A 25,962-nucleotide genomic window follows, 5' to 3' on the forward strand; every position below is an offset into this window, starting at 1 on the left:
TTTAATTGGCACTAAAATTACTTCAGATTTTCGCGCTTTCTCCACTTTTCTGGTGGCGGCGATTCCTGCGCTTCCGCTCCTGCTGCTTCTGTTTCTCTCGGAAAGACGGCGGCCGCAACGACGATGACAGAGCGGCGTAGTACACGTTTTCGTCCGAAAATGAAACACACAAACGCGAAACGACGGTGGTCCGAAATCCGACGGAACCGAAAAACACAACTGCGGGGCGCGGTGAAGAAGAGAGCCACACTTACGCAACGTTTTATTTATTTGTCTTCCACTCGTTTTCCGATGACGACGACAACGGTTAAGGTCCCGGAGAGTGACCCCGCGTCCGCGACGCACCAAGCTTCAATCGATTCTATCCGGAACACTCGTCAAAGCCATTTTCCAGTCACGAAAGGCAACCATTCCCCAGAAATCTCCCAGAGTTGGAAACACAGCACCTTTGCCTTCCGGTTGATTTAAATGCCCTTCTCAGGCTTCTTCTAGGGGAACGTCCTGTGACCTTGCGTCAATCAACACAACTTCTGCTTCTTCGACCCATTCACAATTCGGGGCCCTCACTGGTGAGAAATTTTTGCACTCCGGATTCGGACGAAAATCACTGCAACCGAATCTATTTTCTGTTCATCCTGTCTTGTGTTTCGCGAAATTCACTCCTGCTCCCCTGGCATTACACTTCACTCTTCTTCATCACAGACGTCGAAATCGGTCGAAATCCGTTCCGTTCTGATCCGACGACGGCTCGTCTCCCTTTTCACTACTGGTTCCTACTTCTTCGACTTGGTCTAGGGTACCGACACAGATTTCACAGGCAATCCGTCCGTCTGTCCGTCGCTGCTCTTCTTGTTCTTCTTCCTAGTCGTTCACTATAATCCCATCAGCCAGTCAATCAGACCGAAGAACCTCTCTTATCTCTCCGCGCGCGCGACACGAAAACAGAACCTTCGCGTTTGTCTAGCAAAACATGTCTGCCAAGCAAGAGCAAGCTAGTGGATGGACCTTTCCAAATGAGAATTTTGCGCTAATACACTGCCGAGGGAATAACGCACACCAGCGCAAGGGTCGGTCGTGTGGTTGTATCCGCGAGCGCGAGTACAGCTACTCGCGACCACAACGCCGACGACGACGGCAACCGCGAGCTAGCTAGACACAACAAACGCACACATCAAAGAACCGTAAGCGCAATCCGCCGTTCGCGAAGCTTTGCGGGCGCCTCGCTCCCTCGCTCGCGCTCTCATCCAACAGGGTTGCCAAGCATGCAGAACCGATAAAATCATAATCTTCTTCTTCTATATAAATAAAAATGGAATGGTGTTTGTATGTCACGAAATGGCTTGAGACCGGGCTATCAAATTTGAAAAATCTTCAATAGTTATTTTCCTACACAGCCATTAAAAAGCGATTGGAAGCTCAGTGCTAGGAACTGTAAACTCTCAAGCACAAACATTATAAGTATACCTACCTTATACCTATACCCTATAGAGACCCGGATCCTATTCTTGACACTTTTGATTCACTTCGACAGTGATGTTTTTGAAAGCTATTGATCCCATATGTTTCGTATTGAAGTGTTTCTTATGGCAAAGTTTCATGCGATTCGGCCGAGAAATACCCCCATGCCAAAGTGAATCACGGAAGTTCCCAAGTAGCTCTGCACTAGACCTATTCATATTTTCAAAAATGTCTGAAAACTCCCCAGTCAACCAATACTTTGATTTTTCATTGCGAAATGAACTTCTGGCCAAAATTTCACTCAATTTAGGGTAAATTTAGTTGTACTTCAAATCAATTATGTGTTTTCGGGCTATTTTCAAGCTTTAAAAAATCATAACTACCGAACGAAACATCAAAGTTTATCGGAAATATTTCTACATAGTAGTTTATCCAATTCTACGAACTTTTGCAGAACACAATTTTATGATTGGAGCAAGTTTTAACATAGTTTGGTTGAGGTTTGTATCTCGAGGTTCTTGAAAATCTCTTTTTTCGGGAATTGTTTTCACTGAACAGCATGCCTGCATGAAAATTTCGGATTTTTATTTTCCAGACATGATGACAATGTATATCTAAAAGTCAATCCCGTTCAAAGTAACCATTTATCTTACGAAAATAAATTATAAAAAATGGGTAATTAGGAAGCACATTTGTAAATCCACTGTGGGTGAGCCAAGAGCACCACCGTGAGCTTCAATGAATACAAAAAATGAACACGTTAGCACTGCCTTTTCTCAGTCGATGATGATGATTGTTTTCAAATCGTTCTAAATGATCAGTGAAATGCGATCAAAACAATCATCACTCGGAAAGAAAAAGCAATGCTAACTTGTGCAATTCATTCGTTTCCGATACATGTGTCATGCATGATTTAACTATCAACAGGTTGCGATGCGGTGCTCGATCTTTGGGCATTTATTGTAATTTATTGCCTTTAGCAACATGTAATCTGTTGATGGTCAATGATTTCATAAATGTATTATGTTTGATTCCCGTTGACTTGGGCCTGAAAAAATAATACCAATGTATGTTTTATATACCATGTATGATGAGAAAACTGTAATTTCTCGGTACTGCGGAGTACAAATTTGGATCAAACAATGTTAAAACTCAATTTAATCTTGTTAGCGTGTTGGACAAACTTTAACAGAATAGAATTAGCTTTCAAATAGTGGTAATAGCAAGTGGTTTTGATTTTCCACATGCTAGTTATGATTTTTCAAACCTTGAAATAAGCCCAAAACACATTTTCAACTTGAAGCATACTGAAATCTTTATCAAATGAGCTGAAAATTTGACCAGACATTGCTCTTAGCATGAGAATTCCGAATACTGCTTGACCGGTAGATTTCCAAACCTTTTTTTTTTTTTTCAATATGAACAGGTCTACTCTGCACCCTACTACGATGATCTTAAACTTTTGATTCGCCTAAAAACGTGAGGAGAAGACAATTTCAACGCACTCGCGATCCTGCTATGAAAATTATATGGCAGGATCGGCAAAAAGAAATTAAATAACGTTTCAATCCATTAAGAAACATAAATTTTGAAAATAAAATTTCTCAATTTGACCCGTGGTCTAAGCCGAGGGGGAACGACACATCCAGGTATTTCAGATCACGAGGATATCTTTGAACCATCTCTGCGATGACCATTCATCTTCTTGTAGCATATTATCTTGTTTCATCTGTGGCATTCCGTAAAACATCTTTTTCCATCTTCATAAGTCTAGCTCATCTTTCCGGATCTTACATGAGCGTTTTAACGGATTGACTCAGATGTTGTCGATCAACAACAAACCAGGAGCACAGAGCTGCATCATCAGTGTAATCTTCCCGAACATCATGGTGAATACCAAGTCCAGCAGATTATGAAGCACTATGTAGATGCTGGTCATCGATTCCATGATGCGACCAAAAAGGATAGATAGTATGGAATGAATACCTTGACGGAGGAGTGGTACACGAGACAGCTAGAAAAGCTGAGGAGCCGAGTATGGGATGTGATGGCCAGGTTTCCCGGCAAAAGCGGTTATTGCACGATCAGATCGGTGATTGCCTTCGAGAGCGTCAAGTTTAGCGCCAGGTCCGACAAACTCGACTGAAGATGACCAAAAGAATCGTGCGGCTGGAGGAACAAACGATCTGGATCATTCGGTGACCGAGGAGCTTTGTGGGTGCAGTAGAAGAAGCTCGAAGAATGCGAGCAATGCAAAGCAAATGCATTCCCAATCAAGCCAACGTTTTCCAATATTTCTAGGGGTCTGATTTGGAAGAAGTGAGAACTATTATTAAAATATATAAAAGCCTCTGATGTTCGTCAAGAAACTTCCAGAGAGCAGCTTATCACTCTTGGTTGATACATATTTTCCTGACAAATTGGAAAATGATAATGCCAAGATCAATGGTTAAAAGCCCGTTTTACAGCCTTCACAAGCCGCTCAAATCACGACGTTAAAATCACAGACAAACAGACGTAACACTTAGAACAAATTTCTTCAAAATCCATCACCCAGTTTACACCATCATCATCAAGTGAGCATGTTGCACGAAAAGGTGTTTCGTGCAACAAGCCGGCAGATGGCGGTAATGTGAAACGTCAAACGCGATGAAAAACGATGCGCGCGCCTCTGGTTGTGAGATTTGTAACTTAGCGAATTTGAAATGAAGGTTAAATGAGTGGTCGATGGAAATTTCGTCCATGTTGAGTCTGTTGGTCTGTGTTAAAATCATCATATGTTGACCAGGAGGAAAAATTCAGACCTACTATTGGAAAATACAGCACAGCAGCCACCGGCTGGCGAACGAGAATTGATATACCTTGAGTTCATCACAGTATAGACAGAACCACAAATCGACCACGTTGTCAGGACCTATCGTGGCGCTAACCTCAACTCTGACCACTATCCGGTGATGATTAAACTGCGCCCAAAACTGTCCGTCATCAACAGTATACGATACCGACGGCCTCCTCAATATGGCCTAGAGCGGTCAAAGCAACCGGATGTCGCATGTGCATAGGCGCAGCACCTCGAGATTCAAAGTGTCCTTTCAAAATCAGATTTAAAATTCCCGGAGGCTAAGATTAAAAAAATGGATAACAAAATGATCCAACGTGCAACTTGATATTTTCGTTGTAATTGTAATTGTAATTGCTCGATCCACACCCTGGCAGACATCCGTCCGCCTATCTAGACACGGGCTAGGTGAGGACCTACCAAGCCTCCCCCGTTAACATGTCCTATACCGTTTAGCACACCGGGATCTTCCACAAGCAGGCGCCGGTATTTAAAGCGGTCCCACAAGTTTCAGATACATTAAATAGATATAGTCCCTCTGGCACTAAACCGAATAGCGCCCTCCACATCATCACCAGCACTGCCCATCCCGCGCGCCAACAAAATGCCGGAAGTAGCGTGCCGTGTAGCACATCAGATGTTTTACACAGCACACCACCTCCGACACCATGCTCAACGTACAGCAAAGACAGCGCTGATAAAAAGCGGAATGCGTCATTCGATTCAGTACCAGAGGGACTATAAATGTAACGAAGAGGAAATGAAAAAGATAGTAGAGATGGTTTGGCTGTTGGATTGCTGAAACGAGAAGAAATAAATAAAGTTATTACGTTAAAACGTGGTTTTTATAGTTAAATAAATGTATAGATAGTTTCTCATCTGTTTCTTTTCCGTATCGTAGTTGCGTCGATTATATCCAACTCGAGTTTTATCGTCTCCGCTCGGGCAATGAGGACCGCGATGAAATGAAAATATAAAAATATGAGCATTAGTGTTTATCTATTATTTAATGTGGTTCTCATTTGCTTTCCAATACCTAAGTAACATGTGAACTCTGCCTCTATCAGAAAATTCTAATAAATTATAATTTATCCTCCTACACTTCCCTAACACAAAGTATCTCTATTAAATAAAACATTTACAAGTGCAAAAGCGCAAATAATAACCAAACAAATACCCCAAAATTCTTTCTCATTGTACGACAAACATTTCAAAACAATTACGAAATGCTAAAATTCAACAATAACTACCCTCAACAAAACTTTCATTCAATCACCCTTAAAATACCTACACAGTCATCAGTAGACCTTGCACTATAATAACCTCCTAATATAACGTAGAGCTAAAAAATGCTCTCTTGCGTTACACAATCTAAACAAGAAGCCATTTTCAAATACTTCCCATAATTTGTGCGCGGCAAAACAGATTCCACTTTCTACATAATGTAACCCAGCATGAACAGCTGCCCAACTCTCCAGATCTGCGCCCTGCAAGTTCCAAGGTGCTGCTGCCTTACGTTGAAAACTTCTTTCCTCAAAGTCTGTCTATCAATTCCGAACTCTATTGCATTCTACCATACCAATCAGACCCTATTCCTGACTAGACACAAAGTCATAACCCCAATGTGATGGATTTACCCAGTAAATCCACAACCTTGTCATAATCCCTTTTACGTTAAGCAATCCTCGAGAGTCATCCATATTGATGCTTGGCAAAAAAAATATAGGTGTCAGTATTCAATCCACAAATTCCAAATTACACCACATTACGTTGGTCCGTTTGGCGTCGCCGGTGGATACCTGTTCTGGCATTCGTTTCTTTCAAATTTTACTTCTGTCCTCCCACTTTATCAATACGAATGTTGACGAATCACGATAATCTGAAGATCGTGACCAGAACGGAGGTAGGATTTATCACTAGGGACCAACCACCACCAACGTGCAACTTGATATTTTCGTTGTTCATACAAAATGGTTGTAGTTGGAGGACTTGATCTAACTTATTTATGTACTATTTTTGCTTGTATTTATAAAATGTTATGAGCTCAAAACGTTTTGGAGAGCGTCCATTCCCGATAATTTATAGGAAGTTTAGAGCACTCAAAATAATCCAAACGTCATTGTTACGTGAAAACATACGTGGTTTTTTTTCCATCGCACTTTTCACGTAGCTCTTACGAGAATCATAGGTAGCCCAGAATGAACGCATGAACTTTTGAACTTCGTCCATTCCACCGGTGCTACACGTAAGAGCTACGTGGTTTTTTCGGTAGCCTTTACGAAGCGTTTCAATAGGACGTAGATGGTTTTGCATTAAATTTAACTGGAATAAAGACCAACCTTATCTCTAATAGGCTTTGGAAGAAAACTAATTCCCAATTTGAAAACCTAAACAAACCAATAAGATTGTGATATTTTTATATTCAATCTGAGCATTTTAAATCCTGTTTCCCAAATGTTGTGAGTTTGTTCTGTCTTGTTGTAGCCTTTGCGTGCTATAATTGATAGAGGTTATAATTCAGGCAGAAAAAAATAAGTTGCAGGGATTCTTCGGTTTTCAAAGCATATTTACCTTGAAATCAATCTTTCACAGGGTTTGAAGCTCAGCAGCTTCTGAAGTTCTTTAAAAATAAAACGGGCGCCATCTTAGGATTTGCGCTCAACACCGAATGTACGTACAATATGCAGATGTCAAAATGAACTTAGGCACCTACGTGAATTTCACGTAAGTGCGATAGGTAACCTCAGTAATACTACAGAAACACTTAAAGATACTCACTATTTTTGTACTCGTCGAAGATCTTGTCATGAATTCTTAAAAATTCTTACTTGAAATTTGCTGGGAATGTTTGAAATAATTCGCTGTAAATCTGAAAAGGGCCATATTAAATCCCGTCAGAGGCATCATAAGAAGTTTGTCATAGATCAAGGACTAGTTTGACCAGGTCCGTCACACTCGGGCTCACATTGGGTACCACTTCTAGTACTGCATTTGGTCCCTCGGTTGTGCAAAAGGTACCCAAGTTTGACAGATCGCAGTACACCTTTCACGGCATTCTAGATTACCTTATGAGGGGCAACTGCAAGGGACATGGAGGTATTTAATGTGTCTTTGGTTTGACTGTCCAAACGAGGCTTCAACAAGGATCAGTACTATCAATAACCTTAGAAATCCGCGGAATTCTTAATTAATCTATCCAAGACATCGAAGGATCTCTCAAAAATATCCAATTGTTTTTGGCTTAGGTTTTTGCTAATTCCTACGAATCTACTAAGAATTTTTAGCAAAATCAGACGAAGATATTTTTTAGAATCATCTAAAAACCTTATTGGTTATCTACTCATAGACTATTCAGTGATCCCTCAGAAAGAACTTTCAAGAAGCTGGTCAATTATCGACTCGATTTCCGTTAGGAATCCAGCAAAGATCCAGTCAAAAATTTGCCATGAATCTTAAAAGAATATCCAACAATCATTTCACCAAATCCTAAGTCCCCTTCTAGAAATGTTTCAAGAGTCTTAATCGTTAACTAGCTCTCTAACAACTCGCCAAGTACTTTGGACAATGGCAATCAACCAGCACTCACTTTGAGCGCGGTTAAAGATGCCATTCGCCAGCTCAAGAAAAATAAAGCTGTTGATAAGGATGGTATCAGAACTTAACCCGTAAAGATGGGCCCGGAAGGGCTACTTGTCTGCATAGACTAATAGGCACAATCTTGAAAACAGAACAGCTACCGGAGGAGTGAAAGAAAGGGATAATATATCCCATCTACAAGAAAGGCGACAAGTAGGATTGTGAGAACTTCCAAGCAATCACCATCCTAAAAGTGGCCTTTGTAGGCCGTCATCTGTCACCTGTAGTAAACGAGCTCGTGGGAAATTATCCAGCCGGCTTCGTTGACGGCGATCGACAACGGTCCAAACGTATCACTTTTTTATCGAATTGAAAGCAGCATATGATAGCATCGATCGCGTAGAGCTATGAGCAAGGCTACGAGAAATCATGGTCGAAAACAGTTTTCTCGCGAAGCTCACAAGACTAATAAGAGCAACGTTGGAAAGTTTTCATAATTTTGCGTAAAGATTTCTGACGACTATTCCAGTTTATTTGAATATTAACTGGATTACGACAAGGTGATAGACTTTCGTGTCTGATACTCAGAAGGTGTTATGCAGAGAGTCGGGCTTAACAACCGGGGTACGATTTTCAACAGATTTATTTAACTTGTATGCTCCGTGGACGATAAATTTTAATAAATCTTTAGGGAAGTTTTTCACAGATCACTGAAATCAAAAGAACTACAAGAGTAAGATGAAATGCTGGATAAATTCTTATAAAAACATAAGAGGACTTTTATGTGAAATCCCTGGTCGAATAGTTGAGCATTTCCAGAAAATAATGTATTTTTTGAAAGGAATTCAGATTTTTTTGAAGCAATGGCTTAAGCCATTGATTAAAACGTGGATGAATTCTCAAGAAAATCCATATTGAAATGCCTGGAAACTTGAAAAATCGGAGTAGAAACTACTGGAGAAATTCTTGTATGGGGTTCTGGAGGATATACTAGGGGCTTATTCACAGATTTCATAACGCTGAAGGGGATGGGTGGGTGTCCTCACGATGTTATCTTTGTTGTCTTTGATGTTACGGCTCATACAACATTTGTAGAATATCCATACAAAAAGCGTTACGAAGGGGTGGGTGGGTGTCAAAAATGGTCATTTTCAGCGTTATGTAACAAATGAATGAGCCCTAGAGTAGTTCCTGGTAAAAATCCCTGGACATAATATTAATAAATATTATAATAATAAGAATGTTTTGGCAACCCTGCAGGTATTTTTGCGCTACATTGGTGTGCGTAAGTACACCACGAGCGGAAGAGCGAGAGGCCGTGTGCTTTTGCAAATCGATATTTTTGCGCAATATTGTATCGAGAAAAACAATTTTCCATTCGACATTTTCTTCACATTCCACCAGTGCACAAACCTCTTATCACGGAAAACACCACACTTTTATCACTCCACCGAAAAGTCCACCACAAACGAATAACTTCACGAATTCACTGTTCTTTCGCCGACCACTCTTCCATACTTCCAACGCAAAACCGCGAGTCGATTTTCTATCCGCTCTCGGTCGGATTCGAACGGCAAAACGATTCGCTTCGATCGACCAGCGGCCCAAAACGTACACAGAGAAGGAAACGCTCTCCCGTTCAAAGTTGCTCTTTTGATGTAAACACACGCGAAGAGTACACCACACATGCACAATCTCGCGAGATCCGTGATGGTTCGCGAAAGCTCGTCCGCTGTCTCGCGAGAGATGGGTGGGAGCAGCAACAGACAGACAGTCAGACGAGGCGGGTGGTCGCGAAAATGAAAATGACAGCTCGCAGCGAAAAGACACGCACACATCCAACTTGTGCGCCAGGGTTGCCATATATATATGCTCAATTGAAAACGTCCCAAGTTTGATATGCAACACGAAAAACTTATATCTCGAAGACTTATTCAAACAGTCTCAACTCAGAAAAGTCAACAAACTTACTCTATCGATCCTACGTGTTTCGCAGACGAAATTCCACGCGTTCCGCTTGAAACCAACTCACTTTTAGAACGTTTAATTTACCGATTTACAAAACGGCTTAAGTAAGATTTTCAATATTCGCAACCTAACCGCTACTTTCGCTGCTTCGTTGTATGGAGGGACAAAGTGACTTAACCACGAATCAAAACAAAACGCGTGCTGGTTGTATGTACACGGTGAAAAATTGTTAAAAAGTTGATTCATTTTAATACAATTTTAGAGGACAGGTTGTGATTCTTCTTAAGGACCCATTCACAAATTTCGTAACGCTGAAGGGGGTGGGTGGGTGTCTTCGAAATGTGACAGCTCAAACAAAATTTGAAGGATTTCCATACAAAAAGGGTTGCCATGCGGTGGGTGGGTGTCAAAAATACCCACTTTTGGCGTTATGAAATTTGTGAATAAACCCTAATTTAGTTTCTCCAAATCATATGAAAGTTACTTACGTCGATTTGAAAAAGTAATCGAGATATTTTGGTCAACTTAAATCAAGCATGTACACTGTAAACTCGTCATTACTCTTTAATGTGGAAAAAATACCCACTTTTTGCTGATGTATGGAAACGTCAAAATAAAGAGTAATTTCAAATGCGAAATAAAGGGTACTTTTCTCCCATATTGAAGTTCGAAGCATTTACCCATTAAAGGGTGAAAAGTTTCTTGAACTTCAAAATGGTGATCCTGACTTATTCGCGGAACATTTTTATAAGAAAAAATATATAGTTAGCGCATCGAAAAAAAGACTAGAGGTAAGTGCAACTGATTTAATGAATAATATGGATATCAGTTTGTTTCACAAATTACAGGACAAGTTGCATTGAAACTCCAGAGTCGAGGATCCGGATTGAAAATACCTATCGCTACCGAGATGTGCTGGTATTCCATCTGCGGAATACCTCGGAAAATGAATCAGGGAATACGGAAATACTGGATTGTTAGGACACAAGCCATTCGGAGCCGACGCTGTTCTCCCGTTGATGTTTCAACTAAAGTGCGTGTATAAACCAAATTTGTAATTCAATTGATTATCTGTATAAAATAAACATACTCTAAACCTGCATCTAATGTTTTACATTGATATTTCTTTGTTAAAGTACCATTTAATATCAAAATATACAAGAAATGGGAACAGAGTAAATTTTACCCATTTTCATTAAAAATTTGTCGGCAATAATGGGTAAAATTCACTCGTTGATTTGACGTACAAGCCGTTTACTCTTTAAAGAGTAAAGGCCCTTTACTCTTTTAATGAGTTAAACTAGTTTCTCTCAAAGAGGGTACTTTTTTACCCTTAAAAGGGTACTTTGACCTTTCAGTGTACTGAATAAGGGCGCATGTCACATGACCGACTCACTCAGAAACATGGGTAATCAAAGAATTACTAAATTTTAGTAATTTATGACCACAGACAAACAGACGTCACACTCTCACCGATGTCCATCGACCACCTTTTTAACGGCCGATTCAAATATATGGTAGGTGGCCAATCTACCACCCGCAGCGCTCGCATCGTTTTTGTTCGCGTTTGACGTTTACACACTACCGCCATCTGTTGGTCCATCGGCCAAACACACCTATTTTAGCATTGGGCGTACATGTCATCGTGACTATGATTTTAATCGGGATTTGTTCTAAGTGTTACGTCTGTTTGTCTGTGTTATGACTATTTTCCATCTGCCTCTCTTTCACTCTACAGAGAATTTTATTACGCCTGGGTTGAAGCTTAGCGATGCTTCAACCCAGGCGAAATGACAGTTAGTGTATATTCGGAGGGGTTGTCACTAAATCTCGACAGCAAACACGTTTTTGTGGTAATGTAAGCTTCAAGCTAAAAAGTTCATTTTTATTAACTGATACGCAAAAAGTATACAATTTACTTATGATTTTAGTGCACGTTTTATAGAGTTTGGAAGGATCGTATCGATAACCCTCGTCAATAGGCGTTTGCTACAATCGTATTGTACATATTAGTTTTTTAGTTCAATTAGGCCTTATTTTTATTACTTACAGATGATTTCAAAATCTGACCTCTAGTTTTAAGCACAAATTCACGATTCAGGAAAAGCTTAGTGTAAATAGTTTCAGAATTAGATAGGATAATATAGTTTTAATAGTTGCTTCGATTTGGTAGCCACGTCTCATACGGAGGAAAGTAGTACCATGATGACTTGCATGTATACAAATCTCCTATTGCTTCGACATGTCTTCCATTCCACTGTCATACTTGACGGTTACGTGCATGGCCTGTCGTGAAGTGTTTGTAACCCCACCAGCGGCGTCGCTGCAACGAGGGGTGTTGTCGGCACATACCCCCGCCTGTGAACCTAAGTGATGTCTCGAATTCTTCTGGAGTCGCATGGATTCACATCCTCCTTCGACGTCCAACACAGCTAGCTTGCAGGCAGGTCACCGTAAAACTCCGTTTGCCGTTCGTACAAGTGCTTGACGAACTCTCCCATCGCTGCCGACGAAGATTTCCTCAATCCGTCCTCTAGTCCACTGAGTTCGCCCAGACCCACTGACAATTAGAACTAGGTCTCCTACCATTAGGTCTTTGGTTTCCTCGAACCACTTGCTCTGGCGTGTTATAACAGGCAGATATTCCTTTATCCACCTCTTCCAGAATTCGTTAACGATATGTTGGGCCATCTTCCAGCTGCTACGGAGTGCAGCGTATCCAGACACTTCGGTTGTTTCGATTTTGTTACCCGTAGAGCTGCCCAGAAGAAAATGGTTGGGAGTCAGCGACTCTTGGTCTGCTGACTCCAATGGAATGTACGTGAGCGGTCTGGAGTTCACTAACGCTTCAGCTTCATAAATGATGGTCTCTAGAGTCTCATCGTTGGGCTTACGAGGGTATTCAAGAGCCAATCCAATTGCTGTTTTCACCGATCTTACCAAGCGCTCCCAAACGCCCCCCATATGCGGAGTGGCAGGTGGAATGAATTTCCATTTCGTATCGGCGTTCGTAAAGGTGTGCGCCATTGCTTCGTTTTTAGCAGCAATTTCCTCTGTAAGTTGTTTATTGGCCCCTTGGAAGCAGGTGCCATTATCCGAATATATCACAGCAGGCGAGCCACGGCGCCATATAAACCTTCGGACTGCCATGATGCACGACTCCGTAGAAAGGCTGTGTACTATTTCCATGTGCACAGCTCGAACTGACAGACACGTAAAAAGAGCAATCCACCGTTTGGCTTGACTTCGGCCAACCTTGACCAGCACTGGCCCAAAATAATCTAACCCAACTTTAACCCACTTGGCTACGCTCAGTGGAATAGGGGATCTCCAGGGTCGGAATCAGGGAAATCGGTACAAGACACTCACTTATGTTCACAGGTCTACTTCCAGCAGGAACTCTCTCTTAGAGCATCCTCAGAAGTGTGCTCAGGATGGGTGGCATTCACAAACAACGTCTTAAGGGAAATGTGCTCAAAGGCCACACTGCCAATTCAATTAAGATCTAACGCAAAGTGAGGGAGGTTTGAAGACTCCTTTCGAGTCCGGAAACGAAGCAAATCTAAATAGTAGTGAATTATTTAACTTTCTGAAAATCCTTTAAAACACTTTGAATTTACGTGTAATAACATTGTGTATTAAGTGTTTTTACATAAAGATTCGTGTAAAATGGCCATTTCTTATGATCTAGCTATAACGTGACGTCACATAGTTCTACTTGCGGTTTTTACTCTTGCGTTGTGGACTTTCTGCGGACTAACGGCACCTTGAGGTGGTCGGGGTGGATTCTGCAACGGCTAATGGCGTATCGGGGCGTCCTTGGTTGGTATTCCCATTGATAGGGCACCAGACCAGCAGGGGATCGGGTATTCCTACGACACTCGTGGTTGGCTATCGAGGACCTGGAACTTCGGAACTTCGGATGAAGCTTCCTATTCGACGGCGGTTTTGCTCCGCGACTTCAATACCATTCACCGAATCCCAAGATGGCTTCTCAGGTCAGGCATCCAAGGACCCAAGACTTGCCTTTGTTCTGAGGGAATAAAGATGGCGTTCCTCCTCCGAACAAAGCTGCTAATTACAAAGAAAAAGGCCCCTTTGTGGACCTACCACACTAATTAGTCACACTTCACGCATTACCGCATTTTCTCCAAAACCGCATTTTTAATTAGTATTTAGGAATAAGTTTTAGATCATTTTAGACTAAATAATCTATAAATGTGCATATCGTTACCTTTTTCTTGCTTCTAACTTCAACTTATTTTGTAGTGTTTTAGATGCGCTGGACCAAGCTAGGTCACTCTACCCTAGATTAACACAATAGAATTTTAGACATTTGACCACGCTTTTTCTACTAACATTACTAACCGCTTTTTAATAACTTCTTCACAATTAACACTACTAACTTTAGCTTTAAGACTTTTAATGACACTAGATCTAAAATAAAGAACAAACAAATTATTAAAAAAACTCACTACTAATATCACTTTTGCATGTGAATTATAAATTTACAACCGCCGCGCACTTACTGCTCGCTTGCACGTTGAGAGCTGAATTGAACTGGCGAGAGTTAGCAAGCCGAGATCGACCCTCTAATTCCCCTAAGAAAACGAGCGAACCCGAGTTTGCCGTATTTAAATATTTATTGTTTCTGTGAGTATCACCGCCCCTTGATCATGCCTCTGAGTTGCTGTTTCGGCTGAGTGTCTTTTGCCGGCGTTCAAACCGCTGCCAACAGACTGCTAGTTTTGGTGAGTGATACCGCTGGAAGGGATAGGGAGTGTATAAGTGATAGACAGTTGGTCTCTCACGCTGAGCATATTCCAGAGTCACATTAAGGAGTAATATTATTGTATTTGTGATGGAGTCACAAACCAAAATCATGAAACCATCGGTTACACAACGTACGTGAAGGGTCTCACATACGGTTCCAATCGTTCCTTGGGTAGAGGGGCCATTACTGGTGTTTTTTGGAAGGCCTTATTGATTCGACACCAGGAACAATCCTTTGCTACCTTTTGCACAATGGATCTCATGTTGGCAATTTCGAAACGTTGCCGAAGTTCGTTCGTCACCGTCTCTTGATTCGCGTGACGATAGAGACGATGGAACCATCCCACGATCAAAGTTGTAACTGGGTGTGTTTTTGGTAGTATTACAGGGTACCTTGCATGGAAGAGTAGAAAGTCCGCCGCTTCTATGCGGCCTCGCATTCGTAGGATTCCTTGGTCATCCATATACGGCCAAGTTTTATAAATTGGGCTAGATTTTGACACAAAGGCGTGCCTAGCTTCTGGAGTGCCCATTGTTTTTTCCAACGCAGATCGCTCTTCAGCAAAGACTTCCTCCTGTGCCGACTTCCATAGCATAACTTCGGCCTGTGCTAGCTCCTCTTGAGTGAGTACTTTCAGTTGTATATTCAGCTCATCATTTCGTTGACGCACGCCATTGATGAAACGAACGACATATGCCATTGTGCGTTGAAGTCTTGTCCATTCGTTGAATCGGGAGTAATCTATCATTGGTTCGCGACTCCAGTGAGTTTGAACACGTCGAAGTTCTTCATGAGTTGTCGTCGTAATCCGTTGCTCTGGCCATGCCGCTTCATCGAAGTAAAGGAATCTGGGTCCATCGAACCAGGTACTCTCAGGGTTGAGATTGGGACCGTCCTTCCATTTTGTCGCATCGTCGGAAACGTTCAGCTTGGATTGTACCCATTTCCATTCTTGCGGCTCGCTCAAAGTAAGAATTTCGCCTATTCGCACCGACACGAACTTGTGGAATCTACGATGGTCAGACCGAATCCACGCTAGCACCGTAGTTGAGTCGCTCCAGAAGAACCGTTGGGACACCGGAAGTGAATGATATTCAAGAATTGCTGCCACGAATCTTACTCCGAGGACGGCTGCCTTCAGCTCTAGCCGTGGAGTGGATAGTGTCTTTAGTAGGGCCACTTTGCACTTAGCTCCTACCAGCGCTATATGGACTCAGTCTTCGTGTACTAAACGAAAATATACAGCACAAGAGTAGGCGATATCGCTGGCATCCACAAAGGTGTGAACTTGTAGATTCTTGATACTGGACGGAAATTGTGAGAAGTAGCACCGGGAAATTTTTAGTTCATTGAGCTTCGGGAAGAGTGATACCCACTGGCGCCACTTTCTGTTAAGGTCTTCATTAATTGGCTCATCCCATCCAGTTCCAGCAGCCCAAGTCCCCTGAATTCTTACTTTTCCGTGGACGAGAAAGCGTGAAACGAGCCAGAGCGGATCGAATAGGCTCATTACGACCTTTAAAACCTCTCTTTTGGTAGGAATATAATTTACATCGCTTCGAGATGAACCAGCCTAGGGCTGAAAATCTCTTAAATGAAGACAATAATAATAATAATAACAATAATTTACATCCAGTATTGAGCGCAAATCGTCCCGTAGATTGAAGCAATAGGAGAAACAATCATTCGTGGGATCCCAGGACATCCCCAGCACTGATTCACTGGTAGCACTTCGTTCCAGCATTAAGTTTTTCGGTTCATCAGCCGCCAAAGGTCCCCCTATTTCACGAATTGGAGCGGAAACCTCGGATCTCAAAACCTCCTAACGAGTGGACCCAAGCTACTTCCTTAATCACGTCAGCGGCTTCATCGACGGTCTGAAAGCTGTCCAAGTAATCGTCGACGTAATGATTTTTAACAATCGCAGTCGCCGCTCGTGGGTAGTTTTCGGAAAACTCTTCTGCGTTTATGTTTTTTACGTATTGCGCTGAGGCGGGCGAGCAGGTTGCGCCAAATATTGCCACGTCCATAACATAGATCTGAACAGGATTGGTTGGACTGTCGCGCCAAAGAAAACATTGTGCCAGACGGTCGTGTTCACGGATTGAGAGCTGATGAAACATCTCTTTGATGTCGCCACAGATTGCTACAGGGAACTGACGGAAACGGCTAAGAACAGCTGGAAGTGGAGTTAGTAGATCAGGTCCCTTCAAAAGCTTTGAGTTGAAAGAGACTCCGTCCACCATCGCTGCTGCATCCCACACCAGTCGAATTTTATTCGGTTTCCTGGGGTGTACGACCACGCCAAGTGGCAGAAACCACATGCGTTTGTGATCAGCATTGTTCAGCTCCGATTCGGTTGCCTTGTGAGCGTACCCCTTCCTCAAATATTCAGAAATCTGCTCGCGCACACGCTCGTGTAACCAGTTATTTTTTGATAATTTTCGCTTCAAAGCCTTCAAACGACGAATAGCGATGGGATAGCTATCTGGAAAATCCGGATTATCATCCCGCCACAACAGTCCGGTTTCAAATCCACGATCCGTGCGTTTAGTTGTTTGTTGCAGTATCGATCTCGCTCGCTTCTCTTCGTCTGATTCCAACAACCTCATCTGTTCACTTGTTCCAGCATCCTCTAGCGCAAAATAGTCACGTAACTGGTCGTTCAGCTGGCGGTCACTGTCAGCAGATGCAGCAACATGGAAATGGACTACAGCGCGTGGGGATGATGAACCTTGCACGCATCCGTAAATGCTCCAACCCAGTCGGCATTTTACTGCTCTGGGGTCTGAAACTCCCCCTTCCCTTACCTTCAAAGAAACAGCCAAACGAAGGTTGTCCAATCCAATTAGTAGTTTCGGTTGGATGAGTTCGTAATCTTTCAATGGAAGCCCATGCAAATGAGGATATTGATGACAGAGTTCGCCGTACTTCATGGATTGCGTAGGCAAAACTAGACAATTAACCGTTCGGACCTCACATAGCTTATGGATATTGAGACTATCTTCACCAGAAATTTTTAGTTGCACGCGCTGTGATTTTTGTTCCTCTCGAGTTATGTTGCCCGTCCACTGCAACGTCAAAGGTTCGACCGGCCCAGAAACACCCAGATGATCAGCGACCGTCTTCTCTAAAAATGTTGTCGATGAGCCTTCGTCGATAAAGGCGAAGACGACTTCCCTCCGTTTACCGGTATATAATACCACAGGAAGGACTCGAAACATGGAGGAGGAACCATTTTTCTGCATAATGTTATTGACGGAGACATTGAGGGAAGATTGGATAGGGGAAGGGGGGTGAAGAAGGGTGTGATGTTTTTCGTTACAGCCTTCAATTGCACACGCTTGCCAAGACCTACAAGGCCACTTTCCATGACCATTCAAGCCAGTTCTACACAGTCCCCCTTGATGAACGATTTTCCACCGCTCATCGTTGCTCAAGGACTTGAATTTATGGCAATCAGCCACCCGGTGTCCCTCACGTTCGCATGCGGCGCATGGCTTACCTGACCATTTTTGGACTTGGTGATGACGGTGGCTCCAAAGAGGAAACGGGTATTGATGAATGAGCATGGAGAAGACCCTTTTGTTTGATACGTCGTTGTTCACCTCTGGAGCTACGACTTGAGTTCGGAAGTTCGAAGGTCACCTGGCTAGCCGCTTCCAGTAGTCCCGTCATGAAGTCCCCGAATGTTGCCAACGTAGCATACGGCTGCCTGCTTCGGTAGATTGCCCAGTCCATTCTGAGTGAACCGGGGAGCTTCTCTTCTAGTTCCTGCATTAGTACTGGGTTGGATAAATGCGTGTACTGTTTCGCCGCCTTCAGGTGGTCCACTAGATTTTGAACGACGAGCCCGAATTCAACCAACGTTTCCAGGTGGTCATGTCTAGGTGCTGGAGTGTAACGCACCTTCTCGATAAGTGTTCTTATGAGTAGCTCTGGTCTGCCGTAAAGCGTTCGAAGGGTGACTTGAGGGACACTCGAAGGGAGACGGAGTCTACTTCGCACCGATTCTAGTGCATGTCCCTTTAAGCATCGCTGTAACCGAATGAGATTTTCTGCATCGGTATATTCACAAGCAGCTGTCGATTGCTCGAAGCTACAGATAAAAATCGGCCAATCTTCGGGGTTACCTGAGAAATTGGGCAATTCTTTCCCCATCACCTGCCTGGCTGCAAGTTGGCTGGCGTTGATTACCACAGGAGTGAACTCTGTCTCCATATTATTCGACTGTCGCTGCTCTCGTGTGTTATATATTTTCCGTGTCCATATCAAACCATTACCTTAATTACTACTCTATTACAATAACCTTGAAGTTAACATGCCTTGCTCCCCCCAACTATAATAACCTTGTTCATTCGCCATTGTAATTAGAAGAAAAGTACACGTGAATACATTATAAAGCTATCGGAAAGTATTCCGAAGTGTTTTACTGTTTCCCGGTTCCGTAAAATACCTTCGCGAGTGCTCTCGGTCACAACAATTAATCTGTCGACGAGGATGGCAGAAAACGGGAACGAAAACGGCCGGAGGAATCAGGAACAAGTTCGAGAAAATCCTCCTCCGAACGGTGCTGCTGCTGTCGCCGGTGCTGCTGCTGGGGTTGCTGCTGGCGCTCCGCTAGCAATGCAATCGAACTTCACCATCGAGCCATACGATCGTCATCGGATGAAGTGGTCTCGGTGGGTCGAGCGTTTGGAGGGAGGATTTTTGTTGTTTCGAGTTCCAGACGATTTGAAGCGTCCGATGCTGCTCCATTACATGGGTGGAGAGAACTACGACATCGTTTCGGACAAGATGGCTCCTGACAAACCGCAGGAGAAAACGTACGATGAGATCGTACAGCTGCTGGAAACTCATTTCAACCCTCGCCCGCTCGAAATTCTGGAGAATTTTCGCTTCAAGTGTAGGAGGCAAGGCGACGAAAGAGTCGATGAGTCAATCGACGACTACTTGATTGCGCTGCGGAAATTGGCGATAACGTGTAATTTCGGCAATTACCTCAACACCGCTCTGAGAAACCAGTTCGTCTTCGGCCTGAAGGATCGCGGAATTCAGGCAAGGCTTTTGGAAGTGCACGACCTCACGTTAGATAGAGCTCGCGATCTTGCGGTATCGATGGAGATGTCCGCAAAAGGGGGCCAAGAGATTCAATCTCGTGCGAAAGCTGATGTGAATTTGGTCGAGCATCCGGTAAACAAGAGTGGTAAACCGAAGGGTAAGAAGCCGGGGAACGCTGCTGCTAGTCAGTCGCACCACAGTGATTCGAAGCAAGGTTCGAAAAAGGGTGCATGCTACCGCTGTGGCAGTACGAATCATTTTGCGAACAAGTGCGTTCATGTGAAAACTGTTTGCAATTTCTGCCGCATGACGGGCCACATTGAGAAAGTGTGTATGAAGAAGAAGAGTGCTTGCAGCACGAAGAGCAAAAGTGATTTCCATCAAGTGGAAGAAAGTGTTGCAGAATGTAAACAGAAGAAGAAAGAAGATGTTTACATGGATGAAATTTGTGGCTTGTACGACGCGGAGAGCCGAGTGGACAAATTTTGGGTCGTCATCTCGGTGAATGATTCCAAAGTGCGATTCGAGGTAGACAGTGGTGCTCCCGTCGCGATTATGAGCGTGATGGACTACGAAAAGCTGCTACCGGCTGTGAAATTGGCTCCACCGGATTTGTCACTTGTGAGCTACAGTGGAAATTCGATCAAATTGCGCGGTATGTGTACGGTCTCGGTGCAGTATGCAGGCAAAGTTCATCGATTGTTGTTGTACGTGGCGGACAACCGAAAGCATCCGTTACTAGGAAGAAGCTGGATGAAAGTTTTGCGACTTGACGTGAACAAGTTTTACGAAGAAGTACATTCGGTTGCGTACAATGGTGTAAAGTGCACCGCCGATGAATCGGTGAAAAAGTTGATTGCGCGGTACGGTAGTGTTTGTGCTGATTCGATGGGGAAGATAAAAGGGCTCACGGCAAAGTTGCGGTTGAAGCCGAACGCCCACCCGGCGTACATTAAAGCTAGGCCAGTGCCGTTTTCTTTGAGAAGTGCTGTCGAGCAAGAAATTGAGAAGCTCGTAAAAGAAGGAGTGCTCGAAAAAGTGAACCATAGTGATTGGGCGACTCCTGTGGTCCCCGTGATGAAACTGAACAACAAAGTGCGATTGTGTGGGGATTACAAAATAACGGTTAACCCTAATCTAGTGGTGGATGAGCATCCTCTCCCTACAATCGAGGAGCTGTTCGCGAATGTCGCCGGTGGAGAGAAATTCTCGAAGATAGATCTGTCCCAGGCGTATTTGCAACTTGAGGTGGATCCGGATCAGCGTGAAATTCTGACGCTGAGCACACACCTTGGGCTGTACCGGCCGACGCGGCTTATGTACGGCGTGAGCTCCGCACCTGCAATATGGCAACGATTAATGGAAGAAGTGCTAAACGGAATACCGGGAGTGACAGTGTTTTTGGACGATATACGTGTGACGGGTCCGAATGACGAAGTACATTTGCAACGACTTGAAGAAGTGCTTAATCGTTTGAGCAACTACGGAATGCGTATAAACTTGGACAAGTGCGTGTTCTTTGCGGACAAAATAGAGTATTGTGGTTACGTTGTCGACCGTCACGGTATACACAAAGTGCGAAAGAAGATCGATGCGGTGCAGAATATGCCCACTCCCGAAAACAAAGAACAGGTTCGTTCGTTCGTCGGTTTAGTGAACTACTATGGACGTTTTCTTCCTAATCTGAGCACGATGATCTATCCGCTGAATCGGCTGTTGCGGAACGACGTGCCGTTCGAATGGTCGAAGTCGTGCGAAGAAGCTTTTAGGAAGGTGAAACAGGAGATGCAGTCAGACAGTTTGCTGGTGCACTACAACCCCGAGTTGCCACTGGTGTTGGCGACTGATGCGTCACCGTACGGAGTCGGTGCGGTGTTAAGTCACATCCTGCCGGACGGATCGGAGCGTCCGATACAGTATGCGTCGCAAACCTTGAACGAGACACAACGTAAGTACAAACAAGTTGATCGTGAAGCCTATGCGATTGTTTTCGGCATTCGACGGTTCCATCAGTATTTGTATGGACGTAAATTCCTTCTCTACACGGACAACGAGCCGGTTAAGCAAATTTTCTCCGAGACGAAGGGATTACCGACTATGTCAGCCTTGAGAATGCAGCACTACGCTACTTTCCTCCAATCTTTCGACTATACCATCAAATTTCGCCCCACTAAGCAACATTACAATGCGGACGCGTTCTCACGGTTGCCGATTACTACGAAGCGGCCGGATAACGTCGTAGAAGAAGTCGATATGTTGGAAACGAGTATTATCGAGACGATGCCTGTCACCGTTGATGACTTGGCCAAGAGAACCGCGGCAGATGGTTCGGTCAAGGTGCTGCTTCAGGGTCTGCGAAACGGAAAGACAGTGGAGGCGAAGGATCGATTCGGTATCGATCAGAACGAATTCTCATTGCAGCAAGGGTGCATTATGCGCGGTATTCGGGTTTACATTCCTCCAGAGTTACGGATGAAAGTACTCAACGAATTGCATTCCACTCACTTCGGCAGTACCCGCCTCAAGACACTTGCCAGAGGGTACGTTTGGTGGGAACGGATTGACAGGGATATTGAAGATCTGGTGAAGAATTGTGCTTCCTGTCAGGTTACACGTCCGAATCCTGCAAAAGCGCCATTGCACTGCTGGGAATCTGCTACTCAACCGTTTGAACGAGTACATGTTGATTTCGCTGGACCGTTCATGGGCAAATATTTTATCGTTTTTGTCGACGCCTACACAAAATGGCCAGAGGTGAAGATTCTACGGGACATAACTACTGCTACGACTATCAATGCATGTAGAGAGTTCTTTGCGACTTACGGAATACCTTGCGTTCTGGTCAGCGATCGTGGGGTGCAGTTCACCTCCGGTGAGTTTCAGCGATTTCTGCAGTTGAATGGAATTTTCCACAAAATGGGTGCGCCGTACCATCCGGCGACCAACGGGCAGGTCGAAAGGTTCATTCAGACCTTTAAAAACAAAATGAAGGCCATGAAATGTGACAAATCAAGAATGCACGTGGAACTTTGCAACATTCTCTTGACTTACCGGAAGACAATCCACCCGACAACCGGAAAGTCTCCTTCCATGATGCTCTTTAATCGACAAATCCGCTCCCGACTTGAATTGATGCTGCCTGGTCCGACATTCTCGGAGAAGGTTGATCCAAAAGTCCGAACTATTCCCGAGGGAGGAAGAGTCGCTGCGCGTGATTTCTTGGATCAGGAGAAATGGAAATACGGTCGTGTGATAGAGAAGCTTGGAAAGTTGCACTACATGGTCCAGTTGGACGACAATCGTGTATGGAAGCGTCATATCGACCAACTACGAGAAGTAGGACCGAACTTACTGTTGGAGTATGCAATGATTGTGCCTCGTATGCAAAGCGGCAACACTGAATGTGTAGAATTTGGAGAATGAGGCTGCGACGCATGCGCCAGTAGGGCAGGCGGCGAGAGCGCCAAATAACAGAGAGAAAAGGGAGAATGAAAGAATTGCATTCATCCGTAATGTGATGTTCGATCCGTACAGACGTGTTTACATTAAAGTTCTCTTGCGTACAGTAGTTGAGTTATTAGTTGTTTTCTTTCCTACCGAAATCCTGGTTCCGCGTTCCGCTTCGGTGACCCTGTTCTGCGTTGTGGTGTGTCCACCTCTGCCCAACAGGTTATTGGCCCAGCAGTGCCGAAGGGAAGGTTCCGGATTGCGTAGGAAAAAGGTTCCGAGAGAGCGAAAGTGATCACGCCGTGTGTGAGTGTGAGTTGTTTCTCCGCAGTGGTGATTTTACGTGGACAAAATGGCGGATGTGAACAAGTTTGCGTTTGCTAGACTGAACAATCAGAACTGGCAAATATGGAAGTTCCGGATGGAGATGCTCCTGACCAGGGAGGAGCTGTGGTATGTGGTCGGTGATGCGAGGCCGGCTGTAGTGACCGATCAGTGGACGAAAGACGACCGGAAAGCTCGTGCCACTATCGGATTGTGTATTGATGATAACCAGTTTGCACTGGTGAAGGAAGCAAACAGTGCAAAAGCGTTTTGGGATCAGTTGCGTGCTTATCACGAGAAGAACACGGTAACGTCACGTGTATCTTTGCTGAAGAAACTGTGCTCGTTAAATCTCGCGGAAGAAGGTGACCTTGAGAGTCATCTGGTGGTGTTGGACGATTTGTTCGACCGTTTGACGAATGCAGGCCAACAGCTGGAGGAATCGCTGCGGATTGCGATGATCCTGCGTAGCTTGCCTGATTCGTACGGTGGTTTGGTCACGGCGTTGGAGAGTCGTGCCGATGCCGATATCACGATGCAGCTAGTGAAGTCGAAGCTGATCGAAGAGTTTGAACGTCGGAAGGAGCGTTCCGGCGAAACGTGTGAGACGAAGGCGATGAAAAGTGTTGTTGTGCGAAACGAAGTGCAAAGCGTGGGTGGACTCGGCAATAGAGCACCAGTGAGAAGATGCTACTTTTGCGACAAGCCCGGTCATTTGCGTCGCAACTGTCGTTCGTTTATGCTAGCGAAGCAGGAGCTAGAGAGAGAAAGCGAAGAGAAGAAGAAACCGGACGACAGAGTGCGTGTGAGGCAAAACGCGAGACAAGCGACGGACGAAAATTGCGGTGCCAGTGTGTGCTTCATGGCGGGAGTGGATCAGCGAAAGTGCTGGTACATTGACAGTGGAGCAAGTCGGCACATGACGAGCGACAGGAACTTTTTCAAGTCGCTGAAAGAAAGAAAAGGCCCGAGTGTAGTGTTAGCGAATGGTAAAGTGGTTACCGCCGCTGGTTGTGGCGATGGTATTGTGCATGGCGTGGACGGAAACGGAAGCGAAGTGGAGATAAAGCTTACCGATGTGTTGTACGTTCCGTCGTTGGCGAGTGGACTTGTGTCAGTGGACAGGTTGACGAAGAAAAAGTTCACAGTGAAGTTTATGAAGGATAGTTGTGACATTTGCGATACATCCGGGAAGAAAGTTGTGATCGGAGAAAAGTCAGGGTCGTTGTATCGGCTGAAGCTAGCGAAAGTTGAGAAGAAAGTGGAGGGCCAGCGGCCGATAATAGGCGAGAAGAAGACAACGAAGGGAAGAAGTTCACCAGTCAGTGTGGTGAGCTGGTATTCGGAGAAGAAGCCGAATAGAGCCGAAGAACGTGAAGAAGAAGAATACTTCGATGCGAACACTTCAAGCGAGGAAGTGGAGCCGCTGCATGTGGCGGAGTCCAACAGTGGAAGCCCAGATTCGGATGCTGATAACTGGAGGGAAGTTCGGCGATCCAGGAGGAGCAATCGAGGAGTACGACCCAGCCGGTTGGTAGATTACGTTTTCGATGCTTGAAGCAGGAGGAGATCAACTCGGCATGGAAGGCAGAGATGAGAAGGACGAGTACGAGGACAACATTGAGGAGGAGTGTTGGAGTATGCAATGATTGTGCCTCGTATGCAAAGCGGCAACACTGAATGTGTAGAATTTGGAGAATGAGGCTGCGACGCATGCGCCAGTAGGGCAGGCGGCGAGAGCGCCAAATAACAGAGAGAAAAGGGAGAATGAAAGAATTGCATTCATCCGTAATGTGATGTTCGATCCGTACAGACGTGTTTACATTAAAGTTCTCTTGCGTACAGTAGTTGAGTTATTAGTTGTTTTCTTTCCTACCGAAATCCTGGTTCCGCGTTCCGCTTCGGTGACCCTGTTCTGCGTTGTGGTGTGTCCACCTCTGCCCAACACTTACCAGCTAGTCGAAACCTACGAGAGATGCCAGTATTACCGAACCTTCCACAACAACCCGCAGCTACTTCGAACGCTACAAGAGGCAATGCTGCGCCGATTTATCAAGAAGCCTCTACATCTACGGAACCAGTTGCTATTCCAGCAAGTTCAAGAGTTGAACCAGCCTCGGTGTCGGTTTCTGGACCACGTCCGACATTGAGCGTTTCGTCCACGGTTCCATCTGCGAGTAAGCCTACAACGGAGCGTGAACCAAGCGAAGGGTCGTATCAGCAAACGCCAAGAAGATCAACCCGTATGGTGAAAGCTCCTAAGAGATTGGATTTGTAACGTTGTAAACCATAAGGGGGGAAGAGCTGTTATATATTTTCCGTGTCCATATCAAACCATTACCTTAATTACTACTCTATTACAATAACCTTGAAGTTAACATGCCTTGCTCCCCCCAACTATAATAACCTTGTTCATTCGCCATTGTAATTAGAAGAAAAGTACACGTGAATACATTATAAAGCTATCGGAAAGTATTCCGAAGTGTTTTACTGTTTCCCGGTTCCGTAAAATACC

At 44.3% G+C, this 25,962-nt stretch overlaps 1 protein-coding gene and 1 long non-coding RNA gene across 9 annotated transcripts in view; both read right to left on the bottom strand.

Annotated features, from left to right (window-relative positions):
- The window catches only part of LOC5572648 (ski oncogene), a 501,541-nt gene extending 491,924 nt beyond the window's left edge, over positions 1-9,617 (bottom strand). Inside the window, exons 1-2 of one of the 8 annotated variants that reach the window (XM_021845122.1) lie at positions 9,287-9,611; positions 22-974 (exon numbers count right to left, since the gene is read on the bottom strand). The gene's annotated coding sequence lies outside the window, so the exon portion shown is untranslated. Of the gene's footprint in view, positions 1-21; positions 1,036-9,286 lie in introns of all 8 variants that reach the window. The other 7 variants (XM_021845120.1, XM_021845119.1, XM_021845121.1 and 4 more) reach the window with 7 other exon arrangements.
- A 3,823-nt stretch (positions 9,618-13,440) lies between these two features.
- LOC110676602 lies at positions 13,441-14,734 on the bottom strand. The gene is made up of 4 exons (XR_002500550.1): positions 14,371-14,734; positions 14,210-14,278; positions 14,076-14,148; positions 13,441-13,947 (listed from the first exon to the last, which is right to left on the bottom strand). It is a non-coding gene; the product is annotated as an uncharacterized LOC110676602 (long non-coding RNA).
- Between the last annotated feature and the right edge of the window lie 11,228 nt (positions 14,735-25,962).

This window comes from Aedes aegypti, chromosome 2 (assembly GCF_002204515.2).
Source record: "Aedes aegypti strain LVP_AGWG chromosome 2, AaegL5.0 Primary Assembly, whole genome shotgun sequence".
NCBI lineage: Eukaryota > Metazoa > Arthropoda > Insecta > Diptera > Culicidae > Aedes > Aedes aegypti.